Source organism: Neovison vison, chromosome 13, assembly GCF_020171115.1.
Source record: "Neovison vison isolate M4711 chromosome 13, ASM_NN_V1, whole genome shotgun sequence".
NCBI classification, from domain to species: domain Eukaryota; kingdom Metazoa; phylum Chordata; class Mammalia; order Carnivora; family Mustelidae; genus Neogale; species Neogale vison.
In genome coordinates this window covers 86,052,776-86,076,160 of record NC_058103.1, presented here as the reverse complement: position 1 = coordinate 86,076,160, position 23,385 = coordinate 86,052,776, and the positions used below count along the sequence as shown (strand labels likewise).

Sequence of the window (23,385 nt, the reverse complement as noted above, 5' to 3'; positions counted from 1 at the left end):
TATCCAGTCAGGACTCAGCGGCAGAAGTGGGGGCGGGACTTGTGGAAACAGCTGCCGCAGGGTTGGCGGACTCGGAAAGGAGCGAAGATGGCGGAGTGAGGCGTGTCGCTGCGAGCCGGCCGTTGGGCCGGGGGCGACAAGGCCCCCGGAGTGTCCAGTGCGACTGCTAGTCGGTGCGAGGTAAGCGAAGAAGGCAGGTGACGGGGAACTAGCAGGAGGTGGCGCGGCCCAGCCTGGCCGGGGGATGGGAGCGCGCGGAGCTTGCCTCTGCGGCGGCCGCGGGCCTCGGCCTGGCGCGGGTTCCCTTCCGAGCTGCCCGGGGCGGCCGTGCAAACGTTCCGGGGTGTGTCGCACCAACACTTCGTCCTTTACCCGCCGCTGCCCTTCTTAGTGCCTTTTTGGCCGCCTTTGTGCTTTCGGTTTGTTCCCCGGTGTGTGCACTCACGCGGGTGTGTATCTGCCAACCCTGCGTCCAACGGTTTATTTTTTAAAGAATACCTTTATTGATTTTATTTATATTCTTCACCTCACGGCTTCGTGTCCGCTGTTTTCCCTGAGTCTCCGATATCAGTCGAGGCCTGTTGGGGCCCTGAGTAATTTGTGTCCTGGTCCGTTGACCTTGAGATTCGGTTTAACAGGTTCTCCCCCGGAATTTTCATTTGTGTGTATCATTCACGTTCTCTTGCTACCCATCCATTCATTCCCACTCGCACCCCTCAAACTTTTAAGATCCGAGTAAGCATCTTTGTCCTTGTATGACCTGGTAATTGCTTAATGGCGCATTAATCTCGACTGACTCTAGGTCCCAGTAGAATTCACAGTTGTTTTCCAGAATTAAAGGAGCCAGTGTTAATTTTTATTTATTATTTAGAGAGATAATGAGAAAGAGTTTGGGGAAATATTACTAGAACGTAATTTGTGTAATGTGGTGGTGTTGCCAAATATAATACTGTGAAGTCATTTGTATTCGGTTCTTGTCTATGGGATTTTTTTTATAATGTGGGTTTTTATAACTACTCATTCGGTCTTTCAGTTAAATTCTTGGAAAGTCCTGTTACTAGGTTTCTAAAGTGAGGAAGCCTATTTAGAATTGGCTTGTTAGTTGGGTCCAGTTCTACTGATATGTCATAATAGGAATGAATATTTCTGGTGTGCTTTTTTTTTTTTTTTTTTGGACATTTTTTTTCCAATTTATTTATTTTCAGAAAAACAGTATTCATTATTTTTTCACCACACCCAGTGCTCCATGCAAGCTGTGCCCTCTATAATACCCACCACCTGGTACCCCCAACCTCCCACCCACCCACACACCCCCACCCCCCCCCCCCCCCCCCCCCCCGTTCTGGTGTGCTTTTTGCTGGTCCTTGATTTAGCAAAGCTGGAAATACCTGGTAAAGAAATAGCTTCCTTATAAATAAGACCTTTCTCCTCCTTTTGTCAGGAGTATTTTTCAGTTTCATATAGAAGAAGAAAGAAAAGACACAGGCAGAGGAAAGGAACAGAACATTATTCCTTCCTACCTTACAACAGAGGGGTGTGGTCATCTATATTAAAGCAAAGGTCTGTTGAGAGAAGAGGGACCATAGCATCATCAGATTCTTAGTGGGAACAGTGTACCATAAAATCTTGAGAACCACAAATTCAAGAGTTTGGTGTTTTTTTGTTTTTGTTTTTTTAAAGATTTTATTTATTTATTTGACAGACAGAAATCACAAGCAGGCAGAGAGGCAGGCAGAGAGACAGAGAGGAGGAAGTAGGCTCCCTACCAAGCAGAGAGCCCAGTGCTTCACTCAATCTCAGGACCCTGAGATCATGACCTGAGCTGAAGGCAGAGACTTAATCCGCTGAGCCACCCAGGCGTCCCTCAAGAGTTTTGACATCTTTATAAAATTAGTGCAGTGCAGGTAGAGAGAAACTTCTCACGGTTCCTTTTGAATAGTTTTGTTTTTGTTTTTTTTAAGATTTTATTTATTTATTTGACAGACAAAGATCATAAGTAGGCAGAGAGGCAGGCAGGAGAGGGGAAGAGGAGAAGCAGGCTCTCTGCTAAGCAGGGAGCCTGATGCGGGGCTAAATCCCAGGACCCCGGGACCATGACCTGAGCTGAAGGCAGAGGTTTTAACCCACTGAGCCACCCAGGTGCCCCTGAATAGTTTTTGATAATTTTTTTTTAAACTTTTTGAAAAGATTGTTATTTATTTATTTGAGAGAGAGAAAGCACAGAGGGGAGAGAGAGTGGGAGAGGTAGACTCCCTGCTGAGCAGAGAGCCTGATGAGGGGCTTGATCCCAGGACCCTGGGATTATGACCTGAGCGGAAGGCAGAAACTTAACCAACTGAGCCACCCAGGCACCCCGATAAAGATTTTTTTTTTTTTAAGATTTATTTAAAGAGAGAGCACAGGTGTGGGGAGGGGCAGAGGGAGAGAATCAGGCAGACACTGAGACACACACACACACACACACTGGGTCGAGATCAGAGTCCTCCTGGGGCTGGATCACACACACACACACACACACCCCACCCACCAACACACACACCCACACACACCGGGTTGAGATCAGAGTCCTACTGGGGCTGGATCCCAAGACCCATGAGATCATGATCTGAGGGGAAATAAGAATTGGACACTTAAATGACTGAGCCACTCAAGCACCCCATAGTGACGTTTTTAAAAAATAACTTTGTTCGGGGTGCCTGGGTGGCTCAGTGGATTAAAGCCTCTGCCTTCAGCTCAGGTCATGATCCCAGGGTGCTGGGATCGAGCTCCGTGGGGAGCCTGCTTCCCTTCCTCTCTCTCTGCCTGCCTCTCTGCCTACTTGTGATCTCTGTCTGTCAAACGAATAAAATCTTTAAAAAAAATAATAATAATAACTTCATTCGTTTGAAATAGTTTTCCACAAAGAAGCATATACAAGTGAGGGCTGTATCCTTACTGTAATGTTGTTTTTATTTTTCCTTATCACAGGAAGAACATTTTCTTTGGCTTCCAGGTGCTTTTATATTCATCTTAAGAAGAAAGCAAAAATCTGAACTCAGGATTTGGCAAGTGAGTAATAGGGGCTGATGCTTCCAGATATTGTTCAAGCAGCTCGGAAAATTACTAGATGTAAGTAGAACAGTAAGCTTCAACAGAAAATGAACATCAAAAATGACTAGAAATTTGTTTTTAAGGTTTTTTTTTTAAAGATTTTATTTATCAGAGAGAGAGCAAGCACAGGCAGACAGAATGGCAGGCAGAGGCAGAGGGAGAAGCAGGCTCCTTGCTGAGCAAGGAGCCCGATGTGGGACTTGATCCCAGGATGCTGGGATCATGACCTGAGCCGAAGGCAGCTGCTTAACCAACTGAGCCACCCAGGAGTCCCTGTTTTTAAGGTTTTATTTATTTGAGAGAGAGAGAGCAGTAGAGAGAGAGAAAGAGCAAGCACGAGAAGGGAGCAGAGGGAAAGGGAGAAGTAGGCTCCCTGCTTACATGGGACTCTGTCCCAGGACCCTGGGATCATGACCTGAGGCGAAGGCAGCCACTTTACCAACTGAACCTCGCAGGTGTCCCATGACTAGAAATCATTTACATCTAAGCAAAATCTTATATTTTCAACAAAAAGAGTGTATCAAGTATTTAAAAAGAACTTGATCATTTGCCCAAACCAGTAATTTTTAATGGATAAAGAAAAATGGTACAGATTTAATTAGATTAATGATCAAATGATAAAATATAAATGCTACTAGGCAAATTTTAGAATATATTCACTTGTTTTAAATATAGATAAATACTGATATTTTAATCTTTAATTTCTAAAGCTTTCCAGTAACCTTTAATATTCCTAGGTTTTAGTCTATTCTATGCCAAGTGTTGCTATTTTCTGAATTTACCACAGATGTAAGTATGCTCCGTTGCTCAAAGAGCAAAAGATAATACATGCTTTAATAATTGACAGTAACCTTATTTGTAAAATAGCGTTCATACTTACTAAATTAATTTCCTAGAGCTGCTGTAACAAACTGGGTGACTTAGAACAAAAGAAATATATTGTCTCACAGCTTTGGAGATCAAACATCCCAAAATCAAGGTGTTTGCAGGGCCATATTCCCTTTGAAGGTACTAGGGAAGGTTGTGTTTCAGGCCATTTTTCTAACTTTTGGTAGTTCTTTGGCTTGTAGCAACATGACTCCAGTCTTCATTTGGCATTCTCCCAGTGTGTCTGTGTCCTAAATTCTCTTTTATGAGAATTATGTTAGATTAGGGACCCACCCTGCTCCAGTATGACTTCCTTTTTACTAATTATATCTGCAATGACTTTATTAACTCTTAATTCCAGATAAGGTCACATTTTGAGGTACTAGGGATTAGGACTTCAGTTTATGAATTTGGGGAGGACATAGTTCAACTCATAACATCTACTTAGTCATATACATTGATTATATTATGTGGAAATCAGTGTACAGCTGCTTTAAGGATTAAAATATTGTATACCACTTACAGAGGTACTTAAGAATAGTCAAAATCGGGGTGCCTGGGTGGCTCAGTGGGTTAAGGCTCTGCCTTCGGCCCAGGTCGTGGTTCAGGGTCCTGGGATTGAGCCCCACATCAGGCTCTCTGTTCAGCGGGGAGCATGCTTCCCCCTCTCTCTCTGCCTGCTGCTCTGCCTACTTGTGATCTCTTTCTGTGTGAAATAAATAAATAAAATCTTTTTTTTTTTTTTTTAAGATTTTATTTATTTATTTGACAGAGAGAAATCACAAGTAGACGGAGAGGCAGGCAGAGAGAGAGAGAGGGAAGCAAGCTCCCTGCTGAGCAGAGAGCCCGATGCGGGACTCGATCCCAGGACCCTGAGATCATGACCTGAGCCGAAGGCAGCAGCTTAACCCACTGAGCCACCCAGGCACCCTAAATAAATAAAATCTTAAAAAAAAAAAAAGAATAGTCAAAATCATGGAGACAAAAAGTAGGATGGTGATTACTAGGGGCTTCAGGAGGGGGATATTGGGAGTTACTATTTAATGGGGGCAGAGTTTCAGTTCTGCAAATGAAAAAAGTTCTGGAGGGACGCCTGGGTGGCGCAGTTGGTTAAACGACTGCCTCCGGCTCAGGGCGTGATCCTGGAGTCCCGGGATCGAGTCCCACATCTGGCTCCCAGCTCCATGGGGAGTCTGCTTTGCTCTCTGACCTTCTCCTCGCTCATTCTCTCTCTCACTGTCTCTCTCTCTCAAATAAAAAAAAAAAAAAAGAAAAGAAAAAAAAAAAAGAAAAAAGTTCTGGAGGTAGAAGGTGGTGGTACTTGCACAACAGTATGAATGAACTTAATACCACTGAACTGAACACTTAAAAAGGGTGAAGATGATAAATTTTATATTATGTGTATTTTACCACAATAAAAACAAATTTTAAGAAAAGGTAAGTAAAAAAAAAAAAAAGAGAAGGTAAGTAAAAAATTCCAACTATACAGACAGTCCCTGATTAATGATTGTTTGCCTTAACAATTTTATTTTTTTAAAATTTTATTTATTTATTTGACAGACAGAGATCACAAGCAGGCAGAGATGCAAGCAGAGAGTGGGGGAGGGAAGCAGACTCCCTGCTGAGCAGAGAGCCCAATGCGGGGCTTGATCCCAGGACCATGACCTGGGCCAAAGGCAGAGGTCTAACCCACTGAGCCACCCAGGCGCCCCTGCCTTAATGATTTTTTGCCTTTCCAATGCTGTGAAAGCAGTACACATTCAGTAGAAACCATATTTCGGTTTTTATTTTTTTAATTTTTTAAAAGATTTTATTTATTAATTTGACAGAGAGAGAGATCACAAGTAGGCAGAGAGAGAGAGCGAAGGAATCAGGCTCCCCACTGAGCAGAGAGCCTGACGAAGGACTTGATCCCAGAACCCCGAGATCATGACCTGAGCTGAAGAAAGAGGCTTAACCCACTGAGCCACCCAGGCACCCCATATTTCAGCTTTTAAAGTTTATCTTTTCCCTGGATAGCAGTATGTGGTGTGATGCTTTTGTGGTGCTGGACACTGGCAGCAAGCCACAGCTGTAAGTCAGCCATGTGATCCACGAGGATAAACAGTCAATACACATACAGCTATTTTCTTACTTTCAGTACAGTATTCAATAAACTATATGAGATATTCAAAAATTTATTATAAAATAGACTTTGGATTAGATTATTTAGCTCAACTGTAGGCTAATGTAGTATTCTAACACATTTAAGGTATAAGCTATGAGGTTTGTAAGGTGAATTTTTATTTTATTTTATTTATTTATTTGTCAGAACAAGCAAAGAGAGTGAGAATAAGCAGAGGGAGTGACAGGCAGAAGAAGCAGCAGACTTCCCTGCTAAGTAGAAAGCCTGATGTGGGACTTGATCTCAGGACCCTGGGATCATGACCTGAGCTGAAGGCAGACACTTCACCAACTGAGCCACCCAGGTACTCCTAAGTTAGTTTTGTATTAAATGCATTTTTGGCTTAGGATATTTTCAATTTAGGATGGGTTTTTCAGATCATAAGGAAGATCTGTATTATGATATAGAAAATGAAAGGAATAAAGAAAAGCAATAAAAGAAAAAAAAAAACTGCTGGGACAAATTCAGGTGCTAGAGTCTTTATCAGTATGCCTTCAGAACAGAGGCTTTGTTACTTGAATTTAGAACCTTAATTAAATCCACGTAGATAGAGGGCCTCTAGGTGGTGCAGTTGGTTAAGTGTCCAACTCTTGGTTTCAGTCTTGGCTCAGGTCCTGATCTCAGGGTCCTGAGATTGAGCCCCACGTTGGGCATTGTGACGACTGAGATTCTCTCTTCCTCCTCATAGTGTGTGTCTTGTGTACACACACACTCTCTCAAATAAATAAATCTTTTTAAAAAATAAATAATCTAGGTAGATAGTAATAGAAACTTGACATTGGTATAGCACAGTATTGGTAACAATCTAAGTATCTATCTGCAGGGAACTGTTGTGAATAAATTTAGGTGCTTCTGTATTTAAAGGGTATCTTTGGAACACCTGGGTCACTGAGTCGGTTAAGCATCTGCTTTCGGCTCAGGTCATGATCCCAGAGTCCTGGGATTGAGCCCACGTTTGGCTCCCTTCTCAGTGGAGAGTCTGCTTCTCTCTCCCCCTATGCCTCTCCCCCTACTCACACTTTCTCGCTTGCTGTCTCTCAAATAAATAAATAAAATCCTTTTTTTTTTAAGGTAGCTTTAATTCTGATACAGAATGATGACTAATAAATAATAAAGGGAAAAGCGAGGTGTAGAACATAGTGTATAGTATACTTTCGTTTGTAGGGAGAAAATAAATCTACTTACACAGCTGTTATATAGCCATTGAATACCTAAAAGGATATGGAATTGGGTGATAGGCAGTAAGGAGCGCAGGTGATGTGATGAGCACTGGGTGTTATATGCAACTAATGAATTATTGGACTCTACATCTTAAACTATTGATGTACTATATGTTGGCTAATTTAATTGAAATAAAAGTAAATAAATAAAGGATATGGAAGAAACATTGTATATCCTATTGTACCTTTTCTTTTTATGTGTTTTATACCTGTTCAAGTAAATAATTTTAAAATTTTCAAAGAAAGGAAGCATTCAGTAAATGTTGAATGACTGAGAAGTTACATTTTTGCTCAGGCAGTGATTTTACATTAGTACAGCTGTCCATATCTGGGGGCAGAAACTCCAGCAGGCCCAGCACTATTTTAATGAAACACTTAAAAACTTAACTGGAATGATAAGGATATCCATTGTGTTTTATAAAATGTGTTCTGAATTTACATAGCAAAGTAAGAAAGGAGAATTTTTATTTTTTAAGAAAGGAGTAATTAGGGGCGCCTGGGTGGCTCAGTGGGTTAAGCTGCTGCCTTCAGCTCGGTCATGATCCCAGCATCCTGGGATCGAGTCCCGCATCGGGCTCTCTGCTCGGCAGGGAGCCTGCTTCCCCCTCTCTCTCTCTGCCTGCCTCTCTGCCTACTTGTGATCTCTCTCTGTCAAATAAATAAATAAAATCTTTAAAAAAAAAAAAAGGAGTAATTAACTTCCATGACTTATCATTCTTTCTGTTCTTAGAGGAAGCAAAGTATATTAGTTATTTAATGATGCATAACAGATTTCCCAAAAATTAGTGGATTAAAGCAATAGTAAGGAACTATTATCTGTTTCAGTTTATGTGGGTGGGAAGTTACAGAACAGTTTAACAGTGGGGCTTTCTGGCTTGGGTTCTCTTCTAAGGTTGCAGTCAAGATACTGACTGGCTGGGGTGGCAGTTACCCAGTTCCATGGTGGCTCCTTCACGTGGCTGATAAATTCATGCTAGTGGTGGAAAGCCTCTGTTCTGCCAATGTCAGCCTCTTCCAAGGCTGCTTGGATGTCCTCATGATACAGCAGCCGACGTCTCCCAGAATAAACAGTCCAAGAGAACAGTGAGAACTCACAACCCCATCTATGTCTCAGAAGTCACTCAGCATCACTTCCTCCTCATTGAATTGGTCACTCTTTTGACACCAACTAGTGTATTGCAATATAGTTCTGACACTAACCATCACCATCCAGAGTTAATGCAGACCCCACAAGTCACAGGCCCTGTTCACAACAAGACTGCCCTCCCTTTAATCTTTGTGGGTTTTGTGATGATGGTGGTAGTTTTTGTTGTTGTTGTTGTTAAGTAGGCTCCATGCCCAACATAATGCTTGAACTCGTGACCCTGAGATTAAGAGTCGCATGCTCTATGGACTGAGACAGCCAGGAGCCCCAAGATTGCCCTCACTTTAGAAGACAGCCACACTTAGGAGGATTCCCAGGCCTCTTGCACTTCTGATCAACTGGCTGCAAATTTAGGGGTTCTCACAACCCTGGTAGAACTGAATTTTGGTTTCATTGGTTTTCTCTGTTTTTCTTTTCTCTCTTTTTTTTGGTTCTGCTCTGATACCTGATACTTTTTCCTTTGTTCTGGCTAGCTTTGGGTTTAGTTTATTCTTTCTCTAGTTCCTTAAGGTGTAAAGTTAGGTTGCTGATTTGAGATCTTTTTTATTGTAAGCATTTTTAGCTATAAATTTCCCTCTTAGCACTGCTTTACTGCATCCCATAACTTTGGTTTGTTGTGTTGTTTTCATTTATCTCAAGGTATTTTCTAATTCCCGTTGTCATTTTTCTCTTTGACCCATTAATTGTTTAGGACTCTTGTTTAATTTCTGCTGGCTCATTTACTGTAAATTCCAAGGATTTAGAGTTTCCCTCCCAGGACAAAGGCCAGTCAAATTCTTTATCATACCCTGATTCATTGTTAGAGGAGACTACAGGAGGATGTGAATACCAGGAGGCCTGGGCATCTTCCTAAGTGTGACTGTCTTCTAATGTGAGGGCAGTCGTGGGGCTCCTGGCTATCTCAGTCCATAGAGCATGCAACTCAACAAGAACTGGGGCCCATCTTGGAAGCTGACTATACCCAGAGTCATTTGAGGCAGGTCTGGTTAGCCTCACTGTTTTCCCTTTTTTTTCCTCCCAGTAAGTTAGATTTTTCTAATTCAAAGTTACTTTATTTGTATAAATCAACAGCACTAAACAAGTGACCTCAAAGACCCAAAAGTGCTATATGTAAGTCATCAACTTTATAAGGATATATTTGAAGATTTTGTAGATAAGTGTGTATAGTTTTGGTTTCATCACTTAACTTAAGAACCTATTTACATTTTAACTCTTGTTGGCTAAATGTATTTAACAGCCCTGCTCTTCATTCATTTATTCAACAAATTTTTATCAAGTAGTTACATGGGTCACATGCTAGTCTGGGTGCTTGGGATTCATTGGTGAACAAAACAGTTTCCTTCCTGATGACATTTGCATGTTATGTTACATGTTATATTCTGTTATATTAAGTTACATTATTTATTAAAGATTTTATTTATTTATTTATTTGACAGAGAGAGAGAGAGAGATATCACAAGTAGGCAGAGAGGAAGGCAGAGAGAGAGAGAGGAGGAAGCAGGCTCCCTGCTGAGCAGAGAGCCCGATGCGGGACTCGATCCCAGGACCCTGAGATCATGACCTGAGCCGAAGGCAGCGGCTTAACCCACTGAGCCACCCAGGCGCCCTAAAGATTTTATTTTTAAGTGATCTCTACACCCAGCATGATGCTCAGACTCATAACCCTGAGATCAAGAGTTACATGCTTCACTGACCGTGCCAGCCAGGCACCCCTGGAGCTTATATTTTAGGTAACACAGTAAATGAGAAACATAATAAATACCTTATGAAGTAGGTTAGATAGTGTTACATGCCATGGATAAAAGAAAAAGTAGATAGGGTGAAGGGGAATGGTAGAAGTATGTCTGTGGGTGGACTGAGGGACAGTATAATCTTAAACAGGGCTCAAGGTAGGCTTTACTGAGAAAATGACATTTAAGTTAAGACTTGAGTTGAGGGTACTAGCTATGTGGATACCTGGGGAAGGGTCCTCACAAAGGGAGTATTCAGTACAAAGGTTATGAGGTTGGAGAATGCCTGACATTCTAGGAAGAGCAAGGAGTCCAGTGTGGTTAGAGCACATGTTGGAAGAGGAGATAGAGATAGAGTGGGGCGCCTGGGTGGCTCAGTGGGTTAAGCTGCTGCCTTCGGCTCAGGTCATGATCTCAGGGTCCTGGGATCGAGTCCCGCATCGGGCTCTCTGCTCAGCAGGGAGCCTGCTTCCCTCTCTCTCTGCCTGCCTCTCTGCCTACTTGTGATCTCTGTCTGTCAAATAAATAAATAAAATCTTAAAAAAAAAAAAAGAGAGATATGGTAGAAGGTGGTGTAGATCTTAGGGAGAATTGTAGGTCGAGGTCAGAACTATGGCTTTCATACTAAGCTACTACTGTTCATTCACTTTTCAATAGGTTCTACAGTTGGTGACCCATATTTGTGTTTAGAGTTAAAATTGAATGGTGACTGAGTCTCCGTTTGAGCGCGTCCGAAGTGGCTGGCTCTGGCTGGCTCGCTTAAGATGAGGTTTCTGCTAGTTCTGGTGGGGGCGGTGGCGGTGATCAGGAGCGATGCCTCGGCCAACCTGGGCGGCTTGCCTAGCAAAAGATTAAAGATGCAGTATGCCACGGGGCTGCTGCTGAAGTTCCAGATTTGTGTTTCCTGAGGTTATAGGCGGGTGTTTGAGGAGTTCATGCGGGTTAGTAAGCCAGCGGTACACAGACATCCACATTGAAGGAGAAAATTACCTCCCTCAACCCATATATAGACACATAGCATCTTTCCTGTCAGTCTTCAAACTAGTATTAATAGGCTTAATAATTGTTGGCAAGGATCCTTTTGCTTTCTTTGGCATGCAAGCTCCTAGCATCTGGCAGTGGGGCCAAGAAAATAAGGTCTATGCATGTATGATGGTTTTCTTCTTGAGCAACATGATTGAGAACCAGTGTATGTCAACAGGTGCATTTGAGATAACTTTGAATGATGTGCCTGTGTGGTCTAAGCTGGAATCTGGTCACCTCCCATCCATGCAACAGCTTGTTCAAATTCTTGACAGTGAAATGAAACTTAATGTGCATATGGATTCAATCCCATATCATAGATCATAGCCCCACCTATCACCACTGAAAACTCTTTTACATTAAGGGATTTTTTGCAAGAGCAGTGTGACTGACATTATGATGGCCTGTACTGAAGACAGCAAGCTGTTAGTACAGACCAGATGCTTTTTTGGCAGGCTCGTTGTACCTCTTGAAAAACCTCAATGCAGGACAGTTTTTCAGTGCTGGCACATTTTTGGAATTCTGCACATTTGTGGAGTGCAATAATACTGTATAGCTTTTTTTTCTTCCCCAAATCCACTCAGTTAACAGTTTTTTAAAAATGTAGACATTGCCACTTGTACCGTTTTTTCCTTAGTCATATTTGGAAAAGTAGAAAATGGGGTTACAATTTGACTTTCTTTTCAAAGATGTCTGTTAAATCTATTGTGATTTTATATGAATTTTCCTTTTTTATAGTTTAAAATTGATCTTTTTGGGAATACAGCTGAAGTTACCAAATACTTTATAAGAGTATATCAGGCATCTTTAATTTGGTCATTTCCAATTTATAGTTTTCAAAATACTGCAGATTGTGAACAGTGCATTATATGAGATTATGGGGGGAAATCCTATATCCAGAGTACTCTACCAATTTGTGTGTATGTGCATGTGTGCGTGTGTGATTACCAGAGAATTACTAAAAGACCAACTGCTTTTTAAATACTGTTATGTAGTTCAAGTGTCTTGCATTGACCAATCTAATGAGTTGATTAACTGGGCCTTTATACTTAACTCTATAAAAAACTAAGCAGATGTAAGTTTAAAAAAAAAAAATTGAATGGTGACTGAGTGAATGTGAAACTGGTTATTTGGGTTGTCTTTTTTTCTTTCTTAAGATTTTATTTATTTATTTGAGAGAGGGAGACACAGTCTCCCCACTTAGCAGGGAACCCAAAGTAGGACTTGATCCCAGCCCCCTGGGATCATGAGCTGAGCCAAAGGCAGACGCTTAACCGACTTAGTCACCCAGGCGCCTGAAATTAGGCCTTTTGAAGAGAAAACAGGCGAATGATATTCAAGCATTATTGCCTAATATGAAGATATAGATTGGGGGGAAGGTGGGGTTTATATTATGATGAATGTATACATTTTTATTTGTAGGTATTGTTGAAGGAATTTGTTTGTAAGATAGTCTAAAAAGGTTCCCTTTTAGGAAAAGGTGCTCTTTCATGTTTATTTGGTTTACATGGAATTCTTTTAGCATATATTTCCTCCTGGAAGGAACTAGTGTGTATCTTCTTTCCCCCTCAACATTACTGCGAGTTATCTTGCCCTTAGAATTGAACTGCAGGGGGTACCTGGGTGGCTCAGTCCGCTAAGCAGCTACTTTCTGCTCAGGTCATGATTTCAGCATCCTCCTCAGCAGGGAGCCTGCTTCTCCCTCTCCCTCTGCTGCTCCCCCTGCTTGTGCTCTCTTGCTCTCCCTCTCTCAAATAAATAAAATCCTAAAAAAAAAAAATAAATAATAATAATAATTGAATTGCAGAACAGTCTAATGGCTGGTGCAAGCTTTGAATTGGCCTAAGTAAGGTTCTGTAATGAAACGGCTCTATTGCCCATGATGTTTCTAAAGGCCCTTCTGTGGATCTTCTCTATTTTTTTACTCTAACTTCTGTTGCTTTTGCAACAAGTGCAAATTCTGTGATTCTCTTCCTCCTGATTTGATTCTGAATTAGTTTACATTTGCCTTTACTTTAATTCAAGTATAGTTTACATAGTGTTATATTAGTTTTAGATATACAGTACAGTGATTCAGCAGTTCATACATTACCAGGTGCTTATCACCATTATCCTCCTTAATCCCCATCACTTATTTTACCCATCCTGCCACCCACTTCTCCTCTGGTAGGCATCAGTTTGTTCTCTGTAGTTAAGAGTCTGCTTCTTGGTTTCTCTTTTTCTTTTGCTCATCTTTTTGTTTCTTAAATTTCACATATGAGTGAAATCATAATGTATTTGTCTTTCTCTGATTTATTTCACTTAACATTATACTCTTGAGCTCCATCCATGTTGCAGATGGCAAGATTTTGTTCTTTTTGGCTTGTTCAGCTTTTTGGCCTTTTGACTTTCATTCAGCTTATGGCTGAATAATATTCCATTGTGGGTATATATATACCATATCTTTATCCATTCTTCTATCAGTGAACACTTAGGCTGCTTCCTAATTGGGCTGTTGTATATAATGTTGCTGTGCTATAAACATAGGGGTGCATGTGTCCCTTTGAATTAGTGTTTTTGTATTTTATGGGTAGATATCTAGTAGTGCAATTACTGGATTGCAGGGTAGTTTCATTTTTAACTTCTGAGGAACCTCCATACTGTTTTCCACAAAGGCTGTACCAGTTTGCATTCCTACCGACGGTGCAAGAAGGTTTTTTTCTCCAAATCTTGCCAACACCTGTTTCTTACATTTTTTATTTTAGTCATTCTGACAGATGTGAAGTGATAACTCATTGTAGTTTTGATTTTCATTTCCCTGATTATGAGTGATGTTGAGCATCTTTTCATGTGTCTTTTGGCCGTCTGTATGTCATCTTTGGAGAAATGTCTGTTCATGTCTTCTGCCCTTTTTTTAATTGGATTTTGGGGTTTTTTGGTGTTGAGCTGTATCAGTTCTTTATATATTTTGGATACTAACCCTTTACTGGGTATGTCATTTGTAAATATATTCTACCATTTAGTAGGTTGCCTTTTAGTTTTGTTGGTTGTTTCCTTCGCTGTACAGAAGCTTTTTGTATAGTATAGTTCCAATAATTTATTTTTGCTTTTATTTCCCTTGCTGTAGGAGACCTATCTAGAAAAATGTTACTGTGGCTGATGTCAGAGACATTACTGCCTGTGATCTCTTCTAGGATTTTTATGGTTTCGGTTCTCATATTTAGTTCTTTAATACATTTGAGTTTACTTTTGTTTATAGTGAAGATGGTTGTCCAGTTTCATTCTTTTGCATGTAGCTATCCTGTTTTCCCGACACCATTTATTGAAGAGACCACCTTTTTCTCATTGGACAGTCTTTCCTGCTTTGTTGAAGATTAATTGACTGTATAATTGTGGGTTTATTTCTGGATTTTCTATTCTGTTCTGTTGACCTATGTGTCTTTTTTTGTGCCTGTTTTGATTACTGCAGCTTTGTGATATTCTTTTTTAAAGATTTATACATTTGAGAGAGAGAGTGCATATGAGAATGTTGAGGCAGAGGGAGAGAGAGAATTTCAAGCCAAATCAGTGCTGAGCCTGACATAGGGCTCTGTCTTACAACCCTGAGATCATGACTGGAGCTGAAATTGAGTCAGATGCCCTGACTGACTGAGCCACCCCGGAACCCTTGGACATGTGTATCTCTTATTTTATAATACAGGTTTTTACATAAATCTAACTTTTTTGTATTGTGCTTATATATTTTTTCTGACTATTGCTGCTTTTCTGATGACAATACTGAATTTGGTGTGATGGTTGGACATTTTCTTTTAGGCAGTGTGTATCTAAAATATATTTAAAATAGCTTTTCTTTCTATGTGTTTTTAAATATCATCTTTAAAAGTGAGCTCATGCAGAAGTACTTGTCTTAACCTCCCTGTTTTTAATTTATTTTTTATTTCCAGGTATTCTGTCTTGTCTCCTGGAGTAGGTAGTCCTTTTATCCAGCCACTTGCCCTATTCTTGAAATGTGGATATCTCTTCTCTACATGTTTTACCTCCATGGTTTGGATTGGAAAAGGCTGCTTTTTTTTTGTTGTTCCTTTTCTCAGATTCAACATTGAGAGGCTCCTAGGATGCAGTTGTCTTGCCAAGTTCTCCAGAAAGAAAGAAGCAACTGACATACATGTTCTGCTTTTTGCTTAATTACAAAGAAATTATTTTGGAAGCTGAAACTGATGCTTAATTTGAAGCAGGTGCTTAGATGCTGGTGTATGTTAATATTTTACCTTTTGTTCCAAACAAGAAGACTAAATACAGAGCAAGTATGGATGATTTCAGGGGTTTTTTGTTGTTGGTTGGGTTTTTTGTTGTTTTTTTTAATGTCTTCCATTTTCGGTCTCTGTCATAAGCACAGTCAAATCTGCAAGGAGTAAATTCCAAATATGTGTTCTAATATGAAATGAGAGATGCTTAAAAACTACAAATATTAAATATCTAAATCGTGACTCATCCTTTGAAGTACATTTGCTGGAAAAGAACAAAAGCCCAATTTTGCAATAAAACCTTTGATAAAGAAGCATAAAGACAAAATGATTCAAGGTTAACAGAGTCTGTCAAATATACGTTTACATGTGCAAATCTACATTTTGGATGAGAAGAGGGATTTTTCTCCTAGAGAAGGAAGCTGTTGCTGGTTTCTGTCTGAGAAGTCTTTGGACATTTTGTATTTTTAAATGATTTTTCACTTTTCTAAGGAAGGACCATATTGTACATTTGCTAACCGTGTGAATGCATGGTTGAGTCTACTGAAAATTCGGAAAAGGAAACAAAACCGCTTCAAGTCCAGTGATGGAACCCTGTTCACCTCCCTCAGATGAGAGGCTCCTATATTGCAAATTACTCCATTCTTTTTTGTGGATTCTTACATAGCACTTGAGACATGGAAACATGCTGCTAAGCAGGAACAAGTGTGGCTTAAGTGGTTTTTCTGTTCAGAAAATATGGTGGATTCTCTGGCATGACCTGCCTTCAACTTTGGGCATGGAGGAATGGGGAACAAAAACATGTCCAGAGAATTCCTTTCTCCTGAGAAAAAAGAAGCAAAAATGCTTTATGCAGCTCCATCTGACTTTATGGCATCTTACATTCTGTAGCTCCTGTTTTCTAAAAACATAAATAACTTTGTTCCTTTGACCCAAGATGGGTACTCAGATGTTTGGTTTATTTTTTTAGGTGAGATGTAATGTTAGGCTGTAAAGACTGGGACTCAGGTAATATTCCCCAGTTGGAACTGAACTTACTCATCAGAGAATGGACTTCAGTAGCAATGTTCCCAAATTCGTGTTTGATTTAGAAGAAATTCAGGGTCTGGAAAACACCTCAAACAAGAAAAGTAGTTCAGTAAATATACGGATCTTCCTCTTTGTAAAGCTTACACCATGTGATGAACAGACTGTAATGTAAAGCTATTCTTGCTTCCAAATCAGCAGAGGACCACTGTATGAATTGTCAGCTCTTTACATAAGAAGAAAACGGAGTCTTTGTGAGAAAAAATTTGAAACTTCTTAGATGCAATTAAGAACAAATTGCCTTAGGTCATAATCTGTGATTTAGGGAATTTGCCTAGGGTTACTCATGCTGTGATACTAAAAACTTAGGGCAAATTTACCCTAAAAAATTTAGCAGTGACAGAAATGCCCCAAAGTGCTAATTATTGAGTACTTTTAGTGATTAGTTAAATTGGTCAACCTATATGAATTGGCATAAGAAAGCTTTTTAGTAAAAATAATTACATAATATAGATATAATTTCCTTTGAGGGCAAATACTGAGTGGTACAGCATAGAAATAACTTTGGATAAAGGTAACTTTTCTCTAAGTAACTTCTCAGTCAACTTCTTGATATTTGCTTTGACTATTTTGGAGTTCTTAAAGACAGAAAGGAACCTCCATACATGAGTCCCATTGGTATGTTGAGAATTTATATCTTTAGTTTTCTGTTATCCATCTTCCCCATGTCCTTTTTGCAGTGTTTTGGGTAAGATCATTTGGCAGGGGATAGGGACTTTATACTGTCCGCTCCAGTGAAACTATCTCTGTTCCATTTGTTTGAGTATATATCAGACTCCTCTTCTCCAGTTGCTTTGTATTTTTTATTTCACAGCTAAAACCACTGTTAAATGCTCTCATTCAAGTTGTTCGTTGCATCTTTAGTGTTGTCACCAGAAAGCATCTAACAAAATGGGTCTATGCCAGTTGTACTAGCCCAGTGTTTACTTAATATTCCTACATTTTCCCCTTGGGCTATTTTGTTCCCTTCTTGATGGGAAAAGCTGTAATTGTAGGCAGGACTACACCTTGATCAGTAGCTGTGCCTACTTACTTCCCTTTCTTCATCCATGTCAGCTGGCAGTTTTTCTTTTAAAAAGTTAAAAACGGGATATGTGCAATAGAAATATATATATATATGTATATTTTAATACTTGTGGACAAATGTTACAAGTTGTTTAAGAACAACAAAATCACCAATGTCTTCCATTTTGAGATGTGTATAGTTTTGTAAGCATTAGTGCTTGGTAGCATATTGTAGTGCCATGTTAGGGGTTAGTGCATGAGCCTAGTAATAATTTAAACTCCAGGATGAATTATTGATAATAACCAGTAGTGTAAAATGAGTGGAAAATCGAGACTTTTCTTTTTTCATAAATATCAGAATCATGATATTCTCCCTGGGGAAAGGAGATTAAGGCCAAAAAGACTCATTTATGAATAGAACTGTGGGATCACAGTGTAAAATACCATGTCTGAGGAGAGTGAAGCTTTCTCTGAGGTAGCTGGAAACCAGTTGCCTTCGTGTCTTATGAAACCTCATATCAAAATGAGGCCCCATTTCATGATTCTGCTTTGTTCTCTTAGTTTGAGAGGAGATTGTTCTTACGCTGTTTTCACATGGTGTGTCTTGTAAATTTATTTTTTAATCCACTCCTTTTGCATCAAGGAATTATTTTTTATTTTGCATGTGTTACTGAGATGCTGTGTTAGTCATGTACTTTTCTAACCTGCAGACCATTTACATTTCCTGTCTGCAGCATGCTAATTGTTCTGGAAGAACGCTGGTCAGTAGTTCAGTGTCCTACATTAATTTGTCACAGGCTTTTCCTGTTTCACAACCTGAATTGTGTGTTGATGGGACTCTAGACCTTCTCATAAGAATTGGAATGTAGCTAGATGGAGCCTGAGCAGGTTGTCATGTAATAACTGTCTCTCTTGCTTGGTTATAGTAAGCCACCTCAGACAGCCTTCACTTTTTCCTGCTTGTAAAAATAAAAGTTGTTTTGTCCCGAAAGCGTAAGGTCGCTTTCTGTGGAAAAGAAATTCCTACCTCTAAAAGCTGCATTGAGAACTTGGAAAGAGCAGTTTTCTGAGGTGATTTTTAAATCTCAGTATTACGAGAGTTCAGGATTTATTGACACAGATTCTGTGGTTACCATGATGAGACACAAAACTAATGTGTCTCCAGTACACAAGTAGCTCAAGCAAGTAGACTCTGCAGCAGCGGATATCCAGGGACCCCGGTTTAGATCAGAGTGTACTTAAAGTAGTTGTACTCTTGGCTCTAGTAGTTCAGCGCCTGGGAGAATCCATTTCCAAAAAAGCATTTAAATATTTTGAAAAATACCTCTGAAAAGATAATGAATGCAAAATAGCACAGTATATAGGAAAGGATATTTCCTATTGCAAAAAAATAAAAAATAAAAGCCATAAAACGAATAATGATTTTCAAGAGGTAGAATCTTAGTAGCAATAACAGTTTTGCATGTATAGCAAATTGTATTAGCAATGTTGTACAATAGAAATAAATATTACTACTTGAGTTGGTGAAGCTCTGTGACCAGCAGAGTTGCACCAAAGGAAGATGTTTTAGGCAAAGAACATATAAAAGGTACTTTAAAAACTGAATGTATATGAATATATCATTGTGTGAGAAATAGCAACTTCTGTTTAAGTTAAAGGTTAGAGACCCTATTTGTTTCCTAAAGCAGAGGGTTAGAGCCATTGAAGGAAATTTTTCTAGTGGTTAATTAACCTGGAAACAAATGTACTCCTACTGATGTAGCCCCATGGATGCCATCGAGTGGGGATTTTGCTTATGATGTACTTTTCAGCAACAGGCGTTTATAGAAGAGCCTACTTTGGGCTCTGTCACCTTTTCTTTTCTCCTTTAGTTCTCTGGGTGCGTTTTAAGAATGGAAAAGTTTGGGGGTGGTGTGTGTGTTTGGGTTAAAAACAAACCAAGAACTTGGATAGCTGGCTTTTCCTTGTATGCCTGTGGTTAGTTTAGGGGAGTTAGAATTTAAAGATGTAAAGCAAAGGATTGAACGAAACAGCCAAAGACAGCATGTTGGTTTTATAAACCTTGTCTGATATACATGTGCTGAGGATTTTGGTCTGTGACTCTTTATTTTAATAAGAGCCCAGCAAACTAGTGTTTTGATACAAGGAACCTCACACCTCCCATCAGGATATAGTAAAATGGAAGCTGACTTCTTACTCCCTTTTACCTTGTGTTCATTTTGGCCATTTAGCACCTTGAAGGTGCCTGAAAAGATTAGGTCTGTGTTCTCTTGTTTCCCCAGGGGAAAAAACTAAAAGGAGAATGAATTTTAAAAAATAGTGCCTCTTGAATATTTAATTCTTCTATGGCAACTCCAGAGGATAGGGAGAAGGCTATTATATTAAATTGATTATAGCTCCTCTTTAAATGTCCTACGCCATCAGTTGGTGTTAGAGACATTGGAATAACCAAGCAATATTCAGTCATCTGCACGATCATGAGGACACCGCTGTGTATTATAGTGATGTCAACAATTTAGTTACTTAAAACAAAGACTACCCTTAACAGCCACGTTAATAGTTGTAAATGCTAAAATGTGCTACAAGTTTTTGTAGTCTCTATGTGGTTATTACTTTTCAATGTTGTTGTAGTCTGATGTTTACTCTTTTGTGTACCTGTGATATGCAAAATATGAAGAGACCCTTGGCCTCCAGGAGTTTACATTCTCATGGTGCTGCTGGTGCAAGCAAATTGCTTCTAGTTTATTCAGAACATTGCTTGGCTGTTAACCATACCCTATTTGGAAGAATCCCTTGGCCAATAGTTTTCAAAGCAGGAGTCCATGCTAAATTTCAGGGCATTGATTTTGAGTTTACATATATCAGCTCTGCTGTTCATAAACTCCTTTTCCCCAGGGGCTGTGCAGATAAAGTTCATTAATGTGAATCAGAAATCATTCTGCGTAAGAGCATCTTCACCATCTTTACACAACCTATGCTCTTCTATGCTCTAGCTGTCAATAAATGGCCAAGAAAACTTACTGCTCCAAAAGACTGTACATCTCTCAATTCTCTTTCTTTTCCCAGAGTTTTTACATCATTCTCTACCCAAAAGGGCCAGCATTTGCAGTTAAGCCTTTTGTAATTAAGTAGTGGTCCTCATTTTAACCTTTGTGCATGACTGTAACTCTATTCTGAAGCAGCATTGTGATGTGGAACATCTGCCCTGCCTGCATTTCTAAGCAATCACTTTCTTAACCCACATTTTCAGTTGAAACGTGCATGAATCCTTGTTATTGCCCCTAATTCCTCGGAATCAGGGGGTCTTTTCTGCATGTTTATTAAAACTGGGTCTGAACAAAAGTGCAAGCAATAGTGGCAGGCCCAGAACTCCGATTTTAGAGTACTGTTCTTCTAATGCATGGTTGAAAATGTCCAGTGTTATGTGGTGACTAGTAGATATATTTATGCATTTATTAATGAAGCAATAGAGACTTAAACCAATAGTCTGAATTTACTGTTTGGATTATTTTCATTTTCTAATTAAAGATTATCTTAACTTCCATTGAAAATGGAAGCTAGAAGATAAACAGGGGCAACCACAAGACATTCAAACTGTCAGGAATAGAGAGCATGACAGTGCTCACCCTCTAACCTCTTGCCTGGTTCCCTTATTCCCCAAGCATGTTTAAAAGCAAAACAAAGGCACAAACTAAGCATGTTAAATAAATAAGCTGCTATGGCTATATTAATCAGAAAGGTGCAGAGTTTCAGAAAGAGTACGAGAGTAGGGAATTAGCAGTGTAGAATATATAAAATAACGAAGTATGGGCTTTGTCTGATAAAATTTATGTGTCTTATGTTTGGATCTCTTAAAACTCATATCTTGGAAGTGAATGGAAGCAATACACACGTATTTCAGATGTTCCAGGATTTTCGGATAACCAGCCAACTCTTCGGGATGCTGCTGGTACCAACCAGCCTGGCCATGAAGGTTCCCTGCAGCAAAGGAGACTACTCCATTGTGTGGAAACAGTGCTAAAAATACCAACAAATCTTTGGTTTGGGTTTCCTTTTGTTACTGTATTATGGAAATGTTTTGTTTTTTAAATTTTATAGCCAGAGGTTTATCCATGATATTTTTGCTCAAGACTGCATAATTTGTTGCCTAATGCTTCTGATGCCAGGTAAACTGCGGGTTTTTCCACTTTTGAAAAAAGGAAAAACCTTGCCATTTATTTCCTTACTTGATGAAGAAAATAGATAAATTATTGTGATAGCTTAAGATTTTTTATTAGATTCCTGACTTTGAAAATAACCCTGTTAAGTGTAAATGATCATGACAAATAATATACAAATGGAATTCTTAGCTGAATGGCATAAACAGAAGATAATTCAGAGTTAGATCAGAGGATTCATGCTAGGCCCCTCCCAGGTTTAATGTTCTGTGATTGAAAAATAATTTTTCTTAAGCCATTTTAACCTGTTCTCTTTGCTGTGGGATTTCACTCCAAATGCCTTTGGGAATATTGAAGTGTAAGTGGTAACTTTCTAGTAGTTCAGAACTGAATTAGACTTAAACGGTCATTGCAGTGTTTAGTGTCCACTTAAGTATAGGCTGTGAGATAATTATTTCCCATTTGTAAATTTGCTTCTTGTCACTTACTGATTACATCTGCCAACCAACAAAACCAGTAAAGATATAGGGAGGAGTTTCTCTCAACTCTGTGCCCATTATTCCACAAAAGCATATAGTTAAAAAAAACAAACATCACAGATTTCTCTAGGAACTTTTATGCCTAAACCTCCTTTAAAATCAAAATAGATATCGTAAAGTTACTGACAATTCCGAAGGTTTTTTTTTCTCCCTTGCTGATTGTATGCCGTGCCATCAGTTTTCCTCCCAGAGATAAGAATGGTATTCTGGCAATACATTATGGTCAGTCCTTAAATAACAGTAAGAGTCTTGGCACTTACCTTAAAATGACCTGTCACTTACAGAGTCCTACTATATTACAGTATCATTCACATACTTTTATTTAGCATCTTCCAAGTACAGTTGCTCACTATTTCTACTTGCTGTTCTATATTTTCTTCATTACACCATTGGTATACAATGTTAAAAAGAATTTCACTGAATGTTTATAAAGTATTACAAAAGGCAGCTTTTTAATCTATGCATCCTTGGGATTACAGAAATTATATTCTTTGATGTAAAAGGGAACTGCTATACGAGTTGGAAACTCTGCACCTATGTGTGTGCGCGTGTGTGTGTGTGTATATATTGGCAATAAAGCAGCATGGGCTGAGAATGCACTGAAACCCTGTGTTACTCATTACTTGGAATGGGTAATTTTTTTAAACTAATTTTTTAAAAGATTTTATTTATTCGTCAGAGAGTGGGGAGAGAGCATAAGCAGGGGGAAAAGCAGGCCCCCGGCTGAGCAGGGAGCCTTATGCCGGACTTGATCAGAATGGGTAAATTTTTTTTTTTTTTTTAAGATTCTATTTATTTATTTGACAGAGATCACAAGCAGGCAGAGAGAGAGGAGAAAGCAGGCTCCCTGCTGAGCAGAGAGCCCAATGCGGGGCTCGATCCCAGGACCCTGGGATCACGACCCGAGCCGAAGGCAGAGGCTTTAACCCACTGACCTACCCAGGTGCCCCATAGAATGGGTAATTTCTAATAATGCAGTAGATGATTGAGATGGGAGGAGCCAAACCAGAGATCTGGGGAGGTAGGCTCCAGATGTCAGGAAAGACGAAAGATGTGGGTGTTGATACCAAGTTGTAGCAATCTCTGCTGTAGACCAAGGGAAGTGGCATCCATGTGAACAAAGAGGCATTCCATTTA

At 39.6% G+C, this 23,385-nt stretch overlaps 1 long non-coding RNA gene and 1 pseudogene across 1 annotated transcript; both read left to right on the top strand.

Annotated features, from left to right (window-relative positions):
• Window positions 1–47: 47 nt before the first annotated feature.
• LOC122894302 lies at window positions 48–22,853 on the top strand. The gene is made up of 3 exons (XR_006381764.1): window positions 48–180; window positions 2,968–3,108; window positions 15,162–22,853. It is a non-coding gene; the product is annotated as an uncharacterized LOC122894302 (long non-coding RNA).
• Window positions 10,965–12,320, top strand: LOC122894301 (annotated as a pseudogene).
• Window positions 22,854–23,385: the final 532 nt, after the last annotated feature.